Source organism: Nicotiana tabacum, chromosome 3 (assembly GCF_000715075.1).
Source record: "Nicotiana tabacum cultivar K326 chromosome 3, ASM71507v2, whole genome shotgun sequence".
Classification (NCBI taxonomy): Eukaryota; Viridiplantae; Streptophyta; class Magnoliopsida; order Solanales; family Solanaceae; genus Nicotiana; species Nicotiana tabacum.
Window position 1 is genome coordinate 2,732,131 of NC_134082.1, and position 21,696 is coordinate 2,753,826.

The window sequence follows — 21,696 nt, forward strand, 5'->3', positions numbered from 1 at the left end:
TACCATTTGTGTGGCTATAAAAGCTTCTCACTAAGGGCAAAAAGGGTAAAATGAAGAGTTTAAAGTTGAATTATTTCCAAATTTAGAAATGTGTCATTTATTTTGGAACAGACTAAAAAGGAAAGTACCTTAAACAATATGAAACGGAGGGAGTAGTAAATATTAACGTAATATTAATATTACGTGATTGATTAAGTGAGAGATGTTAATGCATATACTAATTCTACTAGCTAGAACACATATCAATAAAAGAATAATGTGCACAAAGTATTCTGTGTTTACGCAGGGGCTGGGGAAGGGCCGCATCCCACGGGATGCAATATAGGCAGTCTACGCTAATGCAAATCAGTGACTAATTTCACGATTCAAATTTGTAACATGTAAATCATACGGAGACAACTTGATCATTGCTCCAAAGCTCCCTTTGAGAACATATATCAATATTTAATTTTAAAAATAAAAACAGAGGGCTATAGAAGATGACGTGAAAAATATCCATTTGTTATGGGAGCTAGTTATGAGGGGTGAAATTTTTTGCCCTTTTCACGTAAAGATAAATCTGAACGAAAATATTGTTCGAAATTCGAAAAATATCCTAGCATAATATACCAGTTCATACATAGTTGCACCAATCTCCAGTATATTATGCTGGAACTTTCCTGTTGCAGTAAATAGTGGCTAATTTTCAATGACTTTACAAAAGCTTGCTATTTTTTAATTACCAGTTCGAAAACTGGCTAGCCCGTGCTATTTTTACAGTTACGAGTATGTAGCAAAGATGACAAAAACTGTCCAACTGCAACACTGATTAATAGTTTTACCAAAAAACTAACACATAAAGAATGGATTTGTTTGTTAAATGGGTTTGTCATTGCCAAATTGCCTTATCTTCAGTTTAACAATCTTTAGGGGATTAATGAAATGAAAGAATTATATGAAAATACAGTTGCCCAACATCATAACAAAAGTTGGCCGATAATTTAAAATTTTACCCGATTTAGCCTATGTTATATATATCTTGAAAGTTATTCCATCGTCGCCGGCAAACAAACTCATCTGGAACGGAAACACAAGCAGCCACCTCTGGTCTGTATTTTTTTCTTTTCTTTTCACTTCTGCATGAGAAATCATAAAATTTTGGTGAGATCTAATTTGCTTGACTGAAAATTAAGTTGTTGGTGTTGTGAGAAAATTGCAATCCTGTGTCACCTAGTTGCAATGTAAGAAAATTGAAGAGTAGAAGTCCATCATTGAAGGCCATTCAAAGCTTCGCTTTCGAAAACAAGATTTTTTGAGTTTGTAGTTGTTTGGATTGAATGTTGTTCCAATTGATTGAAAATATCAAAAGGAGTTCAAAATTTAAATTTGAAGTGATTTGGAGTAGATTTGAGCAAGATTTTGAGTTAAATATTAGAAAAGACGCAAGAAATAAGACGAAGTCAGCTTTTTGTATAATCTTGTATAATAGTGTATATGAGTGTATAAACACATCTTATACAGTATTATACACTTTTATATACATTTATACAAGTGTAGGTAGACGAATTTCTTCTACGATTTTCGATTGCAATTCTTGTTTAAACCACAGTTTTTGGTTATTTTTCCAAAACAAATTAAATATTACAGAATTAACAAGGTTGAGCTTTACAGGTTGGAAAATTGGTTGGTGCTGTCTCGAAAAAAGGTTAGGCTTAAGCATCAACGAACACAAATGACTTCAATTCTTATCACAAATATAAGCACGAAAAACCTGGATCTTAACACTAAAAAAAGAAGTTCAACTAACGGATTATATTTATCCAATAACAGTATAAAATCAAGTTATTTAAAATTAACTTCACCTAGTCTTGTATATTAAACGATGAGAAATAGATAACCTACTTTAATTGGTTAATTAAACTAATCTCTCTGTCGTTTATTGTTCTGCAATTGTGATCCCTAGACTAATTTATTCTACCCAAGAGATGGGTAAAATAATCCCAAGTTTGATGGGATAAAGTAGGATATCTAGAACTAAGTCTGAGATTAAATTTATACTACTATATTTTGTTGACGGTATATATCCACCTTATCCCGCGTACCTAACGACCCTTAGAAACCAATGTAATGTAATGACACCAAATTATCTTCTTGAAAACAGAAAATAACTAGCAGATACTAAAAGTTCAACTGATAGAATTCCATTTGCATAATGTTGTAAGGACCATGACATCCTTCGAGATTTTCTCAAAAGTAAGGACTTGACACACATTAGTTTTCAAAAAGAGTTACAACTAATGTTTAACCATACAAGTCCTACAAATTAATTATTACTCTAACAAGTACTTTACAGCACCATTTCATCAGAAGAGCAAGTTGAACATGATCAAGTTGATGGTATAGTCCTTACTTTCATAGCACAAATTGCTGTGATGCCGCTCGGTCAAGGATCAAGTTGATGGTAGCTTTGATAGCCTCTCCATAAACTGAAACTACACGAAGGGCTCAAGCAAAAAAGCGCGGAGAAAGGGTTAACATAGAGCTAATACCTACAGTTTTCCTATGCAGAAGTCACGGAGCAATCACCATTAGTATATCCCTAACAGTTGCTGCATCTCCATCTATTGTCCAAACGAAATCAGGCATGTTGAACCTCAGTCTTGCTACTATCCTGTATATGTAGGGTTTCTTCACGGGGCAACTTTCTGTTCTTGTATCTCCATGACCCCTCTCATCCCTAACTTAAACATTATCCGGGGGCAACTTTTGAGCACCAGAAGAAGTATTGTGGGTTCCAGCGCGAATATCATAGCATGTTAAACCCCACTAGAGTGAAATGAGATATTTATTGAAACTAATACCATCCAGGCATGGTTCTATGTGGACTTACTAGTAATAATAAGAACCTCAAGTAGGAAAGTACAAGTAAGGAAAACTGGACCTTACTTTACTAATCCTAGTGAGGGACAATCCCTTCCCTAGCTAACAAGCATGTAAAATTACACATGCTGTAATCGTCATAGAATTTATAACATGCTCTATGATAACATTAAAATGATGTAGAGCTAGCTGCAACAGCAACTACAACAGCATTTTGTGCAAAGTCCTGAGCAATAGCATAATTAGAAAAACTCTTATTCCTCTTGGATGACTTAGGCAGATGCCCGGGTGTTATATCGGCGTTGCTATAGCCACATTTGAATAATTCTGCGCAATAGATTCTTCACCCGGTCCGAACCTTCAAGCATAGACTCTGTTATGCAATTCCTATAGGTGATAGTTTCCCATGATGTATCATATTATATAAGGAAGAGTTGTTGCATTTCCCATGTTGTTTCACAGCTAACATAGCAAGAGAAAACAACTGCAATTTTTGTATAATTATGGACAAACCAGAGGCAACACTTCCAAGCCAACACAGAAAACAAACTGTTGGAAACAGCATAATATACGCCAGATATACAGCATTTCTCGGAACACTAGCTAAACATATCCATAGGCTTCCACTGCTTTGTACATTTCCAACACTTTGTTTTTGCCTGCCTTGACTTCTTTTTCCTTGAGCTTGAAATCGCTAGCTATCCGTGTAAGTATATTATGAGCTTGCAATCACCTTAGAGATGAAACCACCAAAATTATTTTTTTGTGTTTGTCTATCAAGGCATCATCACCTTCAATCAAAATGTATTTTTAAACAAACTTCTCGTCATTGAACTCATCGATCCAATACTTATGTAAGGACTTAAAGTTGCCACCTGCATAAAAGAAACCACGGTTAAAAAATACTAAAGATTAAAAAGGGAGTCTAATCAACACCTCCATTACCCTGGAAGTATTCAATACTTTTTAATAGCTTGTGGCATCAACTTCAGCATAAAATTGTGAGAATCAACGATGAAGGCCTTGAAAGATTCTTGATGGAGGAACAAGAGGGGTAGTATGCTCATCAGTGAAGGAGGTAATATATAGCCATATTCAGTCTGTTGAATATATTCAAAGCACAATGTATCAGTGAAGGAGGTGACAGTATCTACATTTGGATTAATTATTTTCAGCTTCCCTTATATTAGCACGACTACCGGTAGCAGTAGTACTCAAACTAAACTTCTTTTTCTTAGTGGAAATTTTTTCTTGAGTGCAAAACTGCATTTTTCTCATTTTGTTGAGCGACTTCACAGTAATTAGTTACAAATAAAGAGTTTGAACTCATCCTGTGGTGCTGTTGAACTGTATATGTGTTATTTGCAGAGTTTGGTATCGTTATGTAGTGGATTTTACTGTCTTAGTGACTTATTCGATAGTGCCTTGATGAAATTGACTTTGATGAAATTTTCTGCCCTGTTGTGAAAATGTCTTCTATACGTATGGTTCTAGGCTTAGCCGCAAGTCTAGATTTAGAGGTTGAGCAATGGATGTCAAAACTGCTTTTCTTCATGGTGATTTAGATGAGGAGATTTATATGGAGCAACCTGAGGGTTTTGTAACTAAGGGAAAAGAAAATTATGTCTGCAAATTGAAAAAGAGCCTGTATGGATTGAAACAAGCTCCAAGGCAATGGTATTTGAAGTTTGAATGTTTCATAGAAGAACAAGGGTACAAGAAAACCTCTTCATACCATTGTGTATTCTTCCAAAAGTTCTCTGATGATGATTTTATTATTTTATTGCTTTATGTGGATGACATGCTTATTGTTGGCAAGAATCAATCCAGAATTGTAGTCCTTAAGAAGCAATTGAGCAAATCGTTTGCGATGAAGGACTTGGGGCCAACAAAGAAAATCTTAGGCATTCAAATCCACCGACACAGAGATAGAAAGGAGTTATTTTTGTCCCAAAAGCAATACATTGAGAAGGTACTCAAGAGGTTCAATATGATAGATGCAAAAGTGGTTAGTACTCCTCTTGCTAAATACTTCAAATTTAGTATTAGTCAGAGTCCATCTACTGATGAAGAGAAAAAGGAGATGTCTCGTATTCCTTACTCTTCTGTTATTGGTAGCTTGATGTATGCTATGATTTGCACTAGACCAGATATTGCACATGCAGTTGGTACTGTTAATAGATTCCTTTCTAATCCTGGAAAAGAACATTGGGATGCAGTAAAATGGATAAATGAACCAAAGGAAATTACATGCATGGTATCATCGATTGTTGAAAACGTCATCCGGAATTTTTGCATTTTAAATTTGCAAGACATAGTAAAGTGATGGAACCTTTTTGATATATCTCCTGCCCTTTAAATCAGTTGGATGAGCTGTAGAAATTTCTCTATAGTATTGTCACTATCAATTCCTTTTAATCCTTTAAATAATTCTTACCTTACAAAAAAATCCTTTAAATAATTGTTATGATTCTTATTCCTCTTTGTGATGACATATGCTATCTGTCCATACTCACTAGTTTGTAGACAGACTTGACATACTTTGACATTTTGCTTTCTTATTTTATTACTTTCTACAATGTTTTTTTTAATGGTGTCACGATCCAAAATCTCACAAGTCGTGATGGCGCCTATCTCAATACTAGGCAAGCCAATAAGTCTCAACGAAACACCATTTCTTTTAAACACTGAAAAATTATATTTGAATTCCATAGAAAAACTCACAATTACTAAGATAAAATACATTCCCAAATTTTGTGTTCCGAGGCATTAAAACCCTCATTTTAATCCTCCTTGATTTGCGAGCGCAGTCCGGGCGTGATTACGAAAAGCTTTTATGTTAAAAACTAAGAAAAATATGAATTTTTGCTTTGAAATCCATTTGAGTTGACTTTGGTTAACGTTTTGAGCAAATGGACCCGGACTCGTGTTTTGACGGTCCCGAAGGGTTCGTATCGTGATTTGGGACTTGGGCGTATGCCCAGAATCGAATTCGGAAGTCCCTAGTCCGAGTTATCGGACTTTGTTGAAATTTGAAAGTTAAGGCTTAACGAATTCGAAGCGTTTGACCAATAGTTGACTTTTTGAATATCTTGTCCGTATTTTGGTTCCGGAATTTGCTATAGGTCCAATACCATGTTTATGACTTGTCTGTGAAATTTGATGATAAACGGAGTTGGTTTGACCTGATTTGGACGTCCGGCTATGAAAATAGAAATTTCAAAACTTACGACAGACAACAAGCACAATGGCAAAGTAAAGTGTCAACTTGAGTCTCGTTCTTATAACGAAACGAGAGTAGATCAAGGTTTGAAAAATAGTTGTTGAATTTCTTATCTGTTTTTTCACAGCTAACATAGCAACCTGTGCAGTAGAGCTGGCTGCAACAGCAACTACAACAGCATTTTGATAAGGCGTCTAGTTTGGTTGGACATTAGGTGGAGGAAATATAGTAGGACCTGTCGATGATGGGAAAGGAGCAGGACTAAAAATTACTTCGGGGCCTTGCTGAGGTGCTGGAATAGTGACAGAGTACACCAACGATGATTCAAGTTGCCTCTCCATCAAAATTGCATCAAAAGAATCTTTCCGCATGGATTTTGGACAAGGTAAACATAAAGCCAACAATCTATAGGATTGAAAGAAGCCAAGCACTGCGCAATCACATCCAGGATCTCCTTCAGGACTCTTGGGTGAAATAAAATGGAGCAAACGTAGTAAGAATCTAAAAAACCAAAGCTAGTGGAGGAACCCTGCAAAAAAAATTGGTATATATGTAACACAATATATGCAAGCATTCAGTTGATCATGGCACGCACCTAAAGAATAGTTGACAAAATCGCCAAATGAAACAGCAAAGATGTCAATTTTACCAAAAATTATCGCACACAAGTTGGGATTTATCCGGATGAGGCCTTTGCTATGGGATAATCAATCTAGTCAAGAGAAAAAAAAAACAGAATTATGGCGCCGGTTGTAAGTAAATTACAGCTTTTTACTAGAGAAATTCACATACCTGATGACAAATTGAGACAGATATTTTGGTATAAAGAAATCAAAGATTATCCTGAAATTGATTGTTTGAGCGTTCCGCAGCGACGGGGAAAGTAACCGGAGCTGCTATTTCTCTGGGAAGAGTTGAACATGGAGCTTCAATCAGTTGCGTTGTTGGTAAGCATGTCAAGCTAACAGAACAAAAAGAATATTTAAGAGAAAAGCAATAAATTGCACAAGACAAGACACGATTTACGTGGTTCGGTAATTTTTGCCTACTCCACGGCCACACAAAGAATAGTTCTTTATTAATTGAAGAGAGAAAGAAGAAGTTTTGGGATGATCTACAAATGAAAATGTAGACCCCTATTTATAGGCATTTGAATGCCCTGCCGAGGTAAGCGTTTACATCATAAAATTACTGAGGTAAGCACTTGAAGGATTGCGTATAGGTGTTCGTAACACGCAGCGGAAGACAATAACAATCCTAGGCAGATCTTTTTATGTTTAAAATTTATTTACATGTCAATAGATCACATCTAAGACGTACCTGGTGAAGAGAGTCTCGTTTCAAAATTTCTTCGATAGTGCGAAGACTCTATGCGTATCCACACCGAGACTGATCCTTGCTATCAACTCTTTGATCAATGAAACCCGCGAACAAATTGAACAAAATATTGTGTTGAAATTTTTCTCAAAAATCTCAACTCAAAGTAGAAGAACAAGAAACACTTTTCTTGCAATTGTATTTTCTCTTTTGGCTTTGTATTGCACTCTCACTTTCACAAAGTGGGTTTTCTTCTCATGGAAAAAAAAATTGGCAGATTTTCTCCATCACCCTTTATATAGCATCACCTACAAACTCTTTTCCTATTTGGTTGAGGTAATGATTTCCTTAGGGTAAAAGTTTTTTCCAAAATAAACTTTATGGGATTTTGTATGAAAATTCGCAATCCCATTCTCAACGGGTAACGTGACTGCCGAGAATCATGGACTTTCCATGAAGTCCAATTCCAAACATTGGAATTTTCATATTGTAAACTAGAAAGCACGTTTGAGTTGTCAGACGTCCTTTTTATGGACTTTAATTTCCATGTTTAATGAAATCGTAGGAAAACCTTTATGGAATTTCATGTCCAATTCAAAATTGGATTGTAAGAATAAATTAATATTAAATATATAACCTTTATATATAAATAATAATTACGAGTATCAAATATATATCACATATATATTTCAACCAAGAGATATAATTTAATTTTCTATTCCAAATAGAAAACATCAATTTGTTCACAATATTAATTATATTCTCTGTGCTAGCAAAGAATATAATAATATTTCATTTGGACTAACAACTAAATGTATTTGACTAATTAAATTCCTTAATTTAATTATCAAATAATAAGTTAATTATTCCTTTAGCAAAGATCAGAACACTCGTTAGTGTGCGATCCCATAGGTTCAATACTAAGCCGGTAGTAAATTGACCACATCAATATACTAATCAAGGGTGGCGTCTAGCAACACTCTTTAACAACCGGATAATATGAAGTATACAATTTACTCTCAAGAACCATTAGAAGAATAATGTAGTAATTCCTTCTGTCCTTATAGCTCTGGATCACCCTAGGATATGGTTCAACTGTCAAATCCTAATAGGCGACCAACTATGTGTTCACGTCAAATATAATCGACCATTGAATGACCTAAGAAACTCATTTCTTCTTTCATTCAATTGCCCTGGCCAAGGTCTTAATTTGGTCGTTTATATTTCATGACAACATGGAGCTTAAACTCATTACCAAGAGTTGACAGATTCCATCTTGATCAATCACTAATCCTACAAGCATTTAATCATACCCAATATCCTTTCAACTATCGCCCTAGGGCCATAGGTGTCTAGTATCAAAGCACAATAAATAACTTGTCAATTACTATGATGATCTCAGGTCAAAGGAAACGGTTACATCACATTCTTCAAGAGAATATCCTATTGACAGTTTATGGTAATTCTAACCATTAGGAATTATCCAATGAGTCGGTTCAATGATCATATCTCTATATGCATCATCTATCTATGTAATTTAGTTAATGATATCAACTAATCTTTATCCCATAAAGACGATCACATAAATATTGATCTTATCGGATTACTAATGTCCAGATTAATAATCCTACGATCAAGAACAAATTTAGATTAAATTATAAGAAACTTTACTCTCATTATCATGATCTCCATCACAATGTCAAGTCTCAAAATTTAATCAAAGACCTTATCAAATTAATCAAGCAATTAATAACAATGATAAAAGAATATCAAATGCCATATATATTTTATAAAACTATGTTCAAAACATCAAATGTGATATTGGATCTAGGGCATATCTACTATATCCCTAACAATCTCCCACTTGCACTAGAGCCAATCGCTCTTGTACTTCATTCCCAATTTCCACTTGTGCTTGTCAAACTCCTTTGCGCCAAGAGCTTTAGTGAATGGGTCTGCATCATTTTCTTTTCCATCAACCTTTTGAATCTCGACGTCTCCACGTTCAATGATCTCTCTTATCAAGTGATACCTTCGCAGAACGTGTTTGGACTTTTGGTGTGATCTTGGTTATTTTTCTTGAGCAATGGCTCCAGTATTGTCACACAACAGTGGAACCGCACCTTCTATTGAAGGAACCACACCAAGTTCAGTTAAGAACTTTTTCATCCATACAGCTTCCTTAGCAGCTTCACTAGCTGCTATATATTCTGCTTCAGTCACTGAATCAGCTACTGTAGCTTGTTTGGAACTTTTCCAACTCACTGCACCACCATTTAAGGTGAATACATAACCAGAAATAGATTTGCTATCATCTCTATCTGAAGAGAAACTTGCATCAGTATAACCTTCAAGTTTCAACTCAGAATCTCCATAGATGAGGAATTGGTCTTTAGTCCTTCTTAAGTACTTAAGAATGGTCTTCACCACTTTCCAATGTTCCTCACCAGGATTTGTCTGATAGCGGCTAGTCACTCCAAGTGCATAAGCCACATCAGGACGTGTACATGTCATGGTATACATGATAGCTCCCACTGCACTAGCATATGGGATCCTACTCATGCGTTCTCTCTCTTCAGGTGTTTTAGGACAATCCTCCCTACTGAGAGTAATTCCAGTGCCTCTCGGTAGATATCCTCTTTTGGAATTATCCATATTATACCTCTTTAAGATGGTATCAATGTACAAAGACTGGGAAAGTCCAAGAAGCTTCCTAGATCTATCTCTATAGATCTTTATTCCTAATATATAAGCTGCTTCTCTCAAGTCTTTCATAGAGAACTGTTCAGATAGCCAAATCTTGGTACTTTGCAATGACGGTATATCATTCCCTATGAGCAATATATCATCAACATACAACACTAAGAATATAATTGTGCTCTCACTAACCTTTTTGTACACACAAGGTTCTTCTTCGCATCAAACAAAATTGAACTTTTCAATTGTCTTGTTAAATCGAATATTCTAACTTCGAGAAGCTTGCTTTAATCCATAAATGGATCTTTGCAGCTTACAAATTTTATTATGATCAGACGGAAATGTGAAACCTTCAGATTGTGTCATGTACACATCCTCTTCTAGCTCACCATTAAGGAAAGTTGTTTTCACATCCATTTGCCATATTTCATAATCATAGTATGCTGCTATAGCAAGCAAAATCCGAATTGATTTGAGCATTGCCACGGGAGAGAAAGTCTCGTCATAGTCGACTCCTTCTTTCTGACGATATCCCTTGGCAACAAGACGGGCTTTATAGGTATCCACCTTTCCGTCTGCTCCAATCTTTTTCTTAAAACCCCATTTACAACCTATAGGTTTTATATCCTTTGAAGGTTCAACTAAAGTCCATACTTTATTTTCCTTCATAGATTCCATTTCGGATTCCATGGCCTTTTGCCACTTCTCATAATCAGAACTTTGTATAGCCTCTTCATAGGTCTTAGGGTCATCATCATTATGATCAACCTCATTTGATGCATCATCTTGTACCAGTAAATTTAACCTAGTTGGTACATGACGTTCTCGTGTAGACCTTCTAAGAGGTACTTGTACAATCTCTTCACCTTGTTCTGGATTTGGTTGTTGTTCAATTTGGTTTAGAAATGGTTCATTAACCTGTTCTTGAACTTCAGTTAGTTCTTGAACTTCAACCGTTGAAGATGGCAACTTCCTTGGCAACTTCAAAACATCCAATAAAGGTTCTTCAACTTGGGTCTCATGATCTTTATATTGTGTTGATTCATTAGTTTCTTGAACTTCATCAAGTTCTATTTCTCCATTATAATTTCCTTCTAAAAGAAATTCTCTTTCCAAAAAGGTTGCTCCTCTGGCCACAAACACTTTATGGTCAGAAGGGTGATAGAAATAATATCCCATTGTTTCCTTGGGATACCCAATGAACCTACACTTATCTGATCTTGAGTCAAGTTTATCATACTGTAGTCTCTTAACATAAACTGGACAACCCCAAACTTTAATATGTTTAAGGTTAGGCTTACATCCTTTCCATATCTGATATGGTGTTGTAGAGACTGACTTAGTGGGAACTTTATTAAGTAAGTATGTTGCTGCTTCCAAAGCATATCCCCATAAATTTATTGGAAGATCAGTGAACCTCATCATAGATCTCACCATATCTAATAAGGTTCGATTTCTCCTTTCAGACACACCATTGTGTTGTGGTGTTCCTGGAGGTGTCCACTGTGAGAGAATCCCATTCTCTATGAGATATCTGGTAAAATCTTCACTAAGATATTCTCCACCTCTATCAGACCTTAGTACTTTGATACTTTTACCAGTCTGCTTCTCAACTTTACTACGGAACCTTTTGAACATTTCAAAAGATTCAGACTTGTGTTTCATAAGATACACAAATCCATATCTTGACATATCATCAGTGAAGGTGATGAAGTAATAATATCCACCTCTAGCTTGAATTTTCATGGGCCCACAAACATCTGTATGAATTAGTCCCAATAATTCAGAAGCTCTTTCTCCACTTCCAGTAAATGGAGATTTGGTCATTTTTCCTTTGAGACAAGATTCACAAGTTGGATATAATTCAAAATTATATTTGTCAAGGTACCCTTCCTTGTACAACTTGTTAATTCTTTTCTCTCCAATATGACCAAGCCTACAATGCCAAAGGTATGCATGATTTACTTGATCATCTCTTTTCCTCTTAAGACTTGAAACATGCATAATCGAATTAGCATTCACATTAGGTAAGACATAAACGTCATGTTGGAGATAGCCATTCACATATAAATTATCACTATAATAAATAGAGCAAATACCATTGCCTATATTAATGCGAAAACCACGTTTGTCTAATATAGAAGCTGAAATTATGTTCGAAACAAATTTAGGAATGTAATAACAATCATCCAACATAAGTACTTTGCCCGTAGGCGTTATTAAAGAAATTGATCCTACAGCTACGGCCGCAACTTTTGCACCATTTCCAACTTGTAGATTAACTTCTCCTTTCTTTAGCCTTCTAATTATCTTAAACCCTTGTAACATATTACAGATGTTATAACAACTGCCAGTATCTAATACCCACAGTGAAGAATTGGTAGTAGCTAAAGAACCCTTGAAAACATTTTTCATTAATGTCTCACCTTGTTTCTTGTCCTTTAGAGTTGCAAGATACTCCTTGCAGTTTCTCTTCCAATGCCCTTTCTTCTTACAGTGAAAGCATTCAGCATCATATACTGACTACAAGATCAAATCTTCAGAAAGCTCTTTACCAAGCTTGTACCCCAACTTCTCATGTTCTTCTGTAAGAACAATCATATAATTGACAAGGGGTCTAACTGGAGAGTTTTCAATGTCCAATTGTGTATCAACCATCTTCTTAAGATATTCAATGATTGCAATTGGATCCATATTCTGATGTTTTCTCTGGAGTTCAGAACTCATAGAAGAGAGAATGATGTGTTTAATAACAAGGCATTCTTCCAAGTATTTCTGATAAACCTTGGTGCCTTGCACATCATTCTCTGGTGGGATTATCTTTGCAGGCTTATCGATCACATCAATGAGCTTTTCATGCATGAGAACAATTCTCAAATTTCTATACCACTCATCAAAGTTTGGTCCACCAACTTGTTGGTCTTAAGTATTTCGTGCAGTGATATAACAGACATATTGAGAAATCTAAAATATAGAAAAGAAAAGGCAATAATATAAGAACATATTTGCACATATCATAAAGACATGGACTTTTATCTAAATGATATTTCCACTAATTATTTTAAACTATTTACCCTCATTATAGTTTACGAAATCTTTATTTCTATTAGTGGAGTAAAGGAATCCTTTAACAATATGTATGAGCCCCTTGGAAGTCAAGTCGTTTCTCACATATATTTTAAAGGTAGGTACTCTTACCAATTGTATCCCTATACAATTTCCTTAAATAGCTCTATGTCAAGTAGCCCCTGGTAGTCAGGTCGATCCTATTGGCATAGTTGAGTTCAACCATCATGATAGCAAAGAACTTATTAAATTTTATACTCCCCCGGGTGGTCCAGGCGTTTAGTGTAAAATTGAATAATTCTTTCAATCCATACATCTAATGAAATAAATAATTTTAACATATTCTCAAACTATAAGTCTCCTGGTAGTCAGGCCGCTCCTTATAAACAAGAAATAAGTAAAATTATTTACCTTGATGGTTAGCTCCATAATAAAATATCTTATATTTTATTATTTAAGAACTCAAATTTTAGTAAGAGGGAATTGTTACTAAAACAATTTTAATAACATGAAGATCAAATCTTTTATAGCGTGTGAATTTAGTTCAAGTTGTCTACACGCTTAGTCCTTAATTAATTTACATCACATGTAATAAATAATTCAGAATTATGTAATGAACAAGCACATGACATAAAAACGAAATTCAACATCCTCTAACATGTTTATCTTATATATCACATAAAAAGAATTCATGCCAGAATATTATTATTAATTAACATCTCATGAATTAATAACAATTAAAATAACAATAGAATCATGTAACCGATTATAGATTCCCATCGTATCTAATACATAATTTCAAATTCAAGTTATGAACTATCTCAATAGTTTTATGAATACATATTTTATCTACAATAAAATAATATCAACAGTCAAACGATTTGACTATCGCACAAGACACATGTATTATGGTTTGAACTTTTCAAATATGATATTATAATATTTCGTAAATAAATTTTAGACACAATAAACCATGGCTCTGATACCACTGAAGGATTGCGTATAGGTGTTCGTAACACGCAGCGGAAGACAATAATAATCCTAGGCAGATCTTTTTATGTTTAAAATTTATTTACATGTCAATAGATCACATCTAAGACGTACCTGGTGAAGAGAGTCTCGTTTCAAAATTTCTTCGATAGTGCGAAGACTCTATGCGTATCCACACCGAGACTGATCCTTGCTATCAACTCTTTGATCAATGAAACCCGCGAATAAATTGAATAAAATATTGTGTTGAAATTTTTCTCAAAAATCTCAACTCAAAGTAGAAGAACAAGAAACACTTTTCTTGCAATTGTATTTTCTCTCTTGGCTTTGTATTGCACTCTCACTTTCACAAAGTAGGTTTTCTTCTCATGGAAAAAAAAAATTGGCAGATTTTCTCCATCACCCTTTATATAGCATCACCTACAAACTCTTTTCCTATTTGGTTGAGGTAATGATTTACTTAGGGTAAAAGTTTTTTCCAAAATAAACTTTATGGGATTTTGTATGAAAATTCACAATCCCATTCTCAAAGGGTAACGTGACTGTCGAGAATCATGGACTTTCCATGAAGTCCAATTCCAAACATTGGAATTTTCCTATTGTAAACTAGAAAGCACGTTTGAGTTGCCAGACATCCTTTTTATGGACTTTAATTTCCACATTTAATGAAATCGTAGGAAAACCTTTATGGAATTTCATGTCCAATTCAAAATTGGATTGTAAGAATAAATTAATATTAAATATATAACCTTTATATATAAATAATAATTACGAGTATCAAATATATATCACATATATATTTCAACCAAGAGATATAATTTAATTTTCTATTCCAAATAGAAAACATCAATTTGTTCACAATATTAATTATATTCTCTATGCTAGCAAAGAATATAATAATATTTCATTTGGACTAACAACTAAATGTATTTGACTAATTAAATTCCTTAATTTAATTATCAAATAATAAGTTAATTATTCCTTTAGCAAAGATCAGAACACTCATTAGTGTGTGATCCCATAGGTTCAATACTAAGCCGGTAGTAAATTGACCACATCAATATACTAATCAAGGGTAGCGTCTAGCAACACTCCTTAACAACCGGATAATATGAAGTATACAATTTACTCTCAAGAACCATTAGAAGAATAATGTAGTAATTCCTTCTGTCCTTATAGCTCTGGATCACCCTAGGATATGGTTCAACTGTCAAATCCTAATAGGCGACCAACTATATGTTCACGTCAAATATAATCGCCCATTGAATGACCTAAGAAACTCATTTCTTCTTTCATTCAATTGCCCTGGCCAAGGTCTTAATTTGGTCGTTTATATTTCATGACAACATGGAGCTTAAACTCATTACCAAGAGTTGACAGATTCCATCTTGATCAAGCACTAATCCTACAAGCATTTAATCATACCCAATATCCTTTCAACTATCACCCTAGGGCCATAGGTGTCTAGTATCAAAGCACAATAAATAACTTGTCAATTACTATGACGATCTCAGGTCAAAGGAAATGGTTACATCACATTCTTCAAGAGAATATCCTATTGACAGTTTATGGTAATTCTAACTATTAGGAATTATCCAATGAGTCGGTTCAATGATCATATCTCTATATGCATCATCTATCTATGTAATTTAGTTAATGAGATCAACTAATCTTTATCCCATAAAGACGATCACATAAATATTGATCTTATCGGATTACTAATGTCCAGATTAATAATCCTACGATCAAGAACAAATTTAGATTAAATTATAAGAAACTTTACTCTCATTATCATGATCTCCATCACAATGTCAAGTCTCAAAATTTAATCAAGGACCTTATCAAATTAATCAAGCAATTAATAACAATGATAAAAGAATATCAAATGCCATATATATTTTATAAAAATATGTTCAAAACATCAAATGTGATATTGGATCTAGGGCATATCTACTATATCCCTAACATCTGTTTGCGGTTTTCTGTTCTGTCGAGATTGCAGACTCCACGTTTGGAGCTGATTTTCTTCATTCTGTTGTTAGAGAAAATACAACAATAGGTGTTATCCTATTAATCTCCACCTCAAACCTATGTTACATCAAGAAAGAAAAAAAATTTACTATTCTCTGGTGGTGCCTTCACGCTATCAGTCTTGAAGGCTAACTGAGGTGGCGCACAATCTCAGTTTGTCAACACCGACAACTTTGGTCAACATGTCTGACATGTTCTTTGATCCTGGTATCTTATGCAGGGAAAAATGTCCTTCATTTATCAACTATCAGATATGATGATACCTCAATTGGATATGCTTCGATCTTGCATGAAACACTGGATTCTTGGTAAGATGAATTGCACACTAGTTATCGCTGAAAAGCTCACAATTGTCCTGCACTTTACCTAGCTCTTTAAGAAAATTCATAAGCCAAATCATCTCTTTTTCAGCTTCTGAGTTTGTCATGTACTATGCTTCAATGGTAGATGAAGCAACACTTTTCTAAAGTCTGGACATCCAACTAACAGCAGTACCACCCAAGGTGAACACGTAACCCGTGGTACTTTTTTTGACTATCCAAATCGCCGCCTAAATTTGTACCAGCAAAACCTTGTAAGATAATATTGCTCTTTTTAAAATAAAGTGTCATACCTGAGTTGCCTTTGAGATATCGCAATATCCATTTTACAACTTCCCAATGGTCCTTTCCTGGATTTGACATGTATCTACTAGCAACTCCAACTGCATAGGTTATGTCAGGTCTAGTGCAAATCATAGCATACCTCAAACTTCCTACTACTAAAGCATACGGAACTTTGGACATGTACTTCCTTTCTTCATCTCTCTTAGGTAATTGGTCCTTTGACAGATTTAGATGGCTTCCGAGTGGAGTGCTTATGGTCTTTGCATCATGAAGACTAAACCTGCTTATTACCTTCTGTATGTACTTTTCTTGAGACAACTTTAAGGTTCCTTCCGACCTATTTCTGCTAATCCTCATCCCAAGCATTTGCTTAGCTGGTCCTAAGTCTTTCATTTCAAACTCCTCCGCTAGTTGTTGCTTAACCAAATTAATCACATTTATGATAGATCCTGCAATTAGCATATCATCAACGCACAAAAGTAAAATGATGTAGGATTCATCAAGATTTTTGATATAACAACAATGGTCCATCTCACATCGTGTGAAACCATTTTTATGTATGAATCCATCAAATTTCGTGTACCATTGTCGGGGAGCTTGTTTCAAACCATACAAACTCTTCTTCAACTTACACATAAGGTTTTCTTTACCAGAAACTTGAAAACCTTCAGATTGCTTCATGTAGATGTCTTCTTCAAGGTCACCATGCAAGAAAGCAATTTTAACATCTAGCTGCTCCAAATGCAAATTTTCTGCAGCTACGATACTTAGCACCAACCTGATAGTAGTTAATTTGACTACAGAAAAGAAGATTTTGGTGTAGTCAATTCCTTCCTTTCTTCTGAAAGCCTTTTACTAGTAATTGTGCTTTGTATCTCTTCTTACGATCATGCTCTTCCTTGACTCTATACACCCACTTATTCTGCAATGCCTTCTTTCCTTTTGGTAACTCCGTAAGTATCCATGTTTTATTCTTTTGAAGAGAATTCATCTCTTCTTTCATGGCTAGCTTCCACTTATCAAAGTCTATTACCTGCATTACTTCAACAAAATGCTCTGGTTCTCAGCATCAGTAGAAGTAAATAGTGAAGAGAGAGAGTTAACCTATCTGGAGCATTCGTGACTCTTTTAGATCTACTCAATGTAGGTTCGTGAGTAACAGAATCCAAATTTGATTCAGGTCCTGATTCTAGATTTGGTTCTGCATTTGATTCTATCTCTAGTTGTGGTTCTGATCCAGGTTTGGCTTCTAGTTCTTCTTCAAATTTGACTTCTGGTTCTTCATCTTCAATTTCAGAATCAGTTTTAATCCTTCTAGCCACATCATTTTCTGAGATTTCTTCTAACTCAATTGTTTTATACATTGTCTATTTGCTGGTGTTGGTTGGTTCTACTTCAAGCTTTTCCTTGTACATCACATTTTCATTAAATGTGACATTCATGTGTCTTAGTATCTTTCTATTCTGATCATCCCCAAACTGATAACCAAAATTATCATCACCATAGCCATTAAAGAAACATTTCTTGTTTTTAAAATCAAGCTTATCTCTATCATTAGATTTTACATGCATATAAGCAACACAACAAAAAATTTCAGATGTGAGAGAGTTACCTCCTTTCCTGTCCATAACTCCTTGGGAATTTCAAAATTCAGCGGTACAGAGGGTCCCGTATTTATGAGGTAAGTTGCCTTGTTAATAGCCACAACCCAAAAATACTTCGGCAATCCAGAATGTATTCTCATACTTCTGGCTCATTCATTTAGGGTTCTGTTCATCCTCTCAGCAACGCCATTTTGTTCCGGTGTTCCAGGAACTGTCTTGATCATTCTGATCCCATTCTTCGAGCAAAATGCTTTAACCCTTGGCTATCATACTCTCCTCCATTGTCAGACTTCAGACATTTTAGCTTTAGACTTATCTGATTTTCAACTTTAGCTTTCCATCTTTTAAAGGTAACAAACACATCAGAATTATTTTTCAGAAATAAATCCATACCTTTCTTGTGGAATCATCAATGAATGTGACATAATAGTGTGAGCCTCCGTGAGAAGTTACAGGAGCTGGTCCCTACACATCTGTATGCACTAGTTCCAGCTTCTCTTTCTTTGGCGTCCTTCCCACCTTTGAAAAACTAACTCTCTTTTGTTTCCCGTAAATGCAATCTTTGCACAGACCTAATTCAATATGTTTTAGGTTTGACAACTTTTCTTTGGATGCCAAAAACGTCATTCCCTTCTCACACATATGCCCGAGCCTCCGGTGGCACAATGTTGTATCACGACCATGATCAACTATTGCTATAGTATCTCTTTGTATTGCAGTTGCATATAGTATTCCCCTTTTGAAGCCTCGTGCCATAACCAAATTCCATTTGGTTATCTTCCACGATCTGTTGCCGAATGTTGTTATATATCCTTCACCGTCAATCTGACTCATAGATATCAGATTTTTCTTGAGGCCAAGAACATGTCGTACATTTTACAATTTCCATAGCGTACCTTGTAAGGTCTTTATATGAACTTCACCTTTTTCGGAAATGTCGATAGGTTCGCCATCTGCTAGATAAACTTTCCCAAATTCTCCAGCAATATAATTATGCAATAATTCTTTGCATGATGTAGAGTGAAAGGATGCACGTGAGTCCAGAATCCAAGATTTGACTGGACTATTTGCACAACAAATTAGTGCATCACCGACTTGTTCAACAATTACATTTGCTGAATTTTCTTCCTTCTTCTTTGGTCCTCTACACTGGCTAGTATAGTGACCCTTTTTATTGCAATTCCAACAAGTAATGTTCTTGTGATTTTTGGATTGTCCTCTTCTCCTTGACTTTGATTTTGCCACGACCATAGCTCTGTCCTCTTTGGTTGATTCTTCCCCTGCTTTTGGTACTAAAATCAGATCCTGGGGAATCACTTGATTCTCTTCGACGAATATCTTTGCTTAGAACCAAGTCTCTAATATCATTCAATCTGAGTTTAGTACTTCCTGATGAATTGCTAACTGCAGTTATTGTTGTAGACCAACTCTCCGGTAGAGATGATAATAGAATCAACGCCCTGATTTCGTCATCAATTGTTATATTAACAGAACTCAACTGAGTTAATATTATATTAAACTTGTTGATATGTTCTGTGACTAATTCACATTTTGTCATCTTTAAGTTGAACAATCAACGCATCAAATAGACTTTATTTGAAGCAAATGACTTCTCGTACATATTTGACAACGCCATCCTCAGGCTTGCAATGATCTTCTCTTTAATGATGTTAAACGCCATATTTCGTGTTAGCGTCAAATGAATCACACCAAGAGCTTGGCAATTAATAGATCCCAATCCGCTTTGGCCATAGTCTCCGGTTTCACCTTGGTCAGAGGTAAGTGTAATTTTTTTCTGGTACAAATAATCCTCTATTTACATTTTCCAGAATCCAAAATCTTTGTCATTGAACTTGTCAATCTTAACCTTCCCTTCTTCTGATATCATCTTTCACAAAAAATTTATATGAATAGTGTTTGTGAATAGTACGATGATCAATAGTGTCGCACTATTCTTGTGAATAGTACATGTACCAATACTGTACGTTTCTATCAGAATTACATTGTTTGTGCTCTAATACTAGTTGTTGGGAAGCGTGTCAAGATAATAGAAGGAAAAGAATATTTAAGAGAGAAAAACAATAAATTGCACAAGACAAGATTTACGTGGTTCGACATTTTTTGCCTACTCCACGGTCACACAAAGAATAGCTCTTTATTAATTGGAGAGAGAAAGAAGAAGTTTTGGGATAATCTACAAATGAAAATGTAGACCCCTATTTATAGGCATTTGAATGCCCTGCCGAGGTAAGCGCTTACATCATAAGAATGTCGATGTAAGCGCTTACATCATAAGAATGCCGAGGTAAGCGCTTACATCATAAGAATGTCGATGTAAGCGCTTACATAATATTTTTATTTCTTTTTGATTTTTCTTTCTTTTATTTTGTCTACTTTCATATACAACAATAGGTTTGCTCCTATCATGCATAAGTTATTTTGCCTACAAAGGCATTGTTGCGGAAGCCAAATGTATATAGTGTGAATGAGTCACAACTACTATACCAAAAATTATGACAGCCACCAAATAATAAATACGACGATAAAGCAACAATAAAAGGTACACCAGAATTTACGAGGTTCAGCCAATTTTGCCTACTTCCTCGGACACAACCAATATTTTATTCCACTCCAAAAATACAAGTGAAATAATACTAAAGAGAGAAGATAAAAATGCCTTAAGAATATAAGAAGACAAATAAGATGTGTGTTTAAATCCTAAACATTAGGCCTCTTTTTATAGGGAAAAATTCCCAACCAAAAGGCTAAACCACCAATGTTGGATTTGACAATTTCAACAAATCTCCACCTTGGCAAAATTCCACATCTTCAATTTTATCTCAATAAAAAATTTTGGTTGTGTTTTCATCTTCAATTTTCAGTGTTCAACAATGTTGATCAAATCCAAACAATGTTGACACTTGACCGTAGTCACCACTTTTGTCAGCATATCAGCAGGATTCTCTGTAGTATGAATTTTATTCACCATGACTCCATCTTTTTCTATGATTTCTCGTACGAAATAATATCGAACATCAATGTATTTCATCCTTGCATGATAAACTTGGTTCTTCGCTAATTGAATAGCACTTTGACTATCACAAAAAATTGTGATACTTTATACCAAGCTCTTTTAGCAATCCCTAAAGCCAAATTGCCTCTTTCACAGCCTCTGTAATAGCCATGTATTCTGCCTCTGTTGTAGACAAAGTAACTGTTGATTGTAAAGTAGACTTCTAACTAACTGGTGCCTTTCCAAAAGTAAACACATAACCAGTAGTTGATCTTCGTTTGTCCAGGTCAC

The 21,696-nt window shown here is 35.0% G+C and overlaps 1 long non-coding RNA gene across 1 annotated transcript; it reads right to left on the reverse strand.

Moving 5' to 3' along the window:
* Positions 1 to 6,167: 6,167 nt before the first annotated feature.
* Positions 6,168 to 7,172, reverse strand: LOC142174703 (uncharacterized). The gene is made up of 3 exons (XR_012703735.1): positions 6,875 to 7,172; positions 6,732 to 6,794; positions 6,168 to 6,611 (listed from the first exon to the last, which is right to left on the reverse strand). It is a non-coding gene; the product is annotated as an uncharacterized LOC142174703 (long non-coding RNA).
* Positions 7,173 to 21,696: the final 14,524 nt, after the last annotated feature.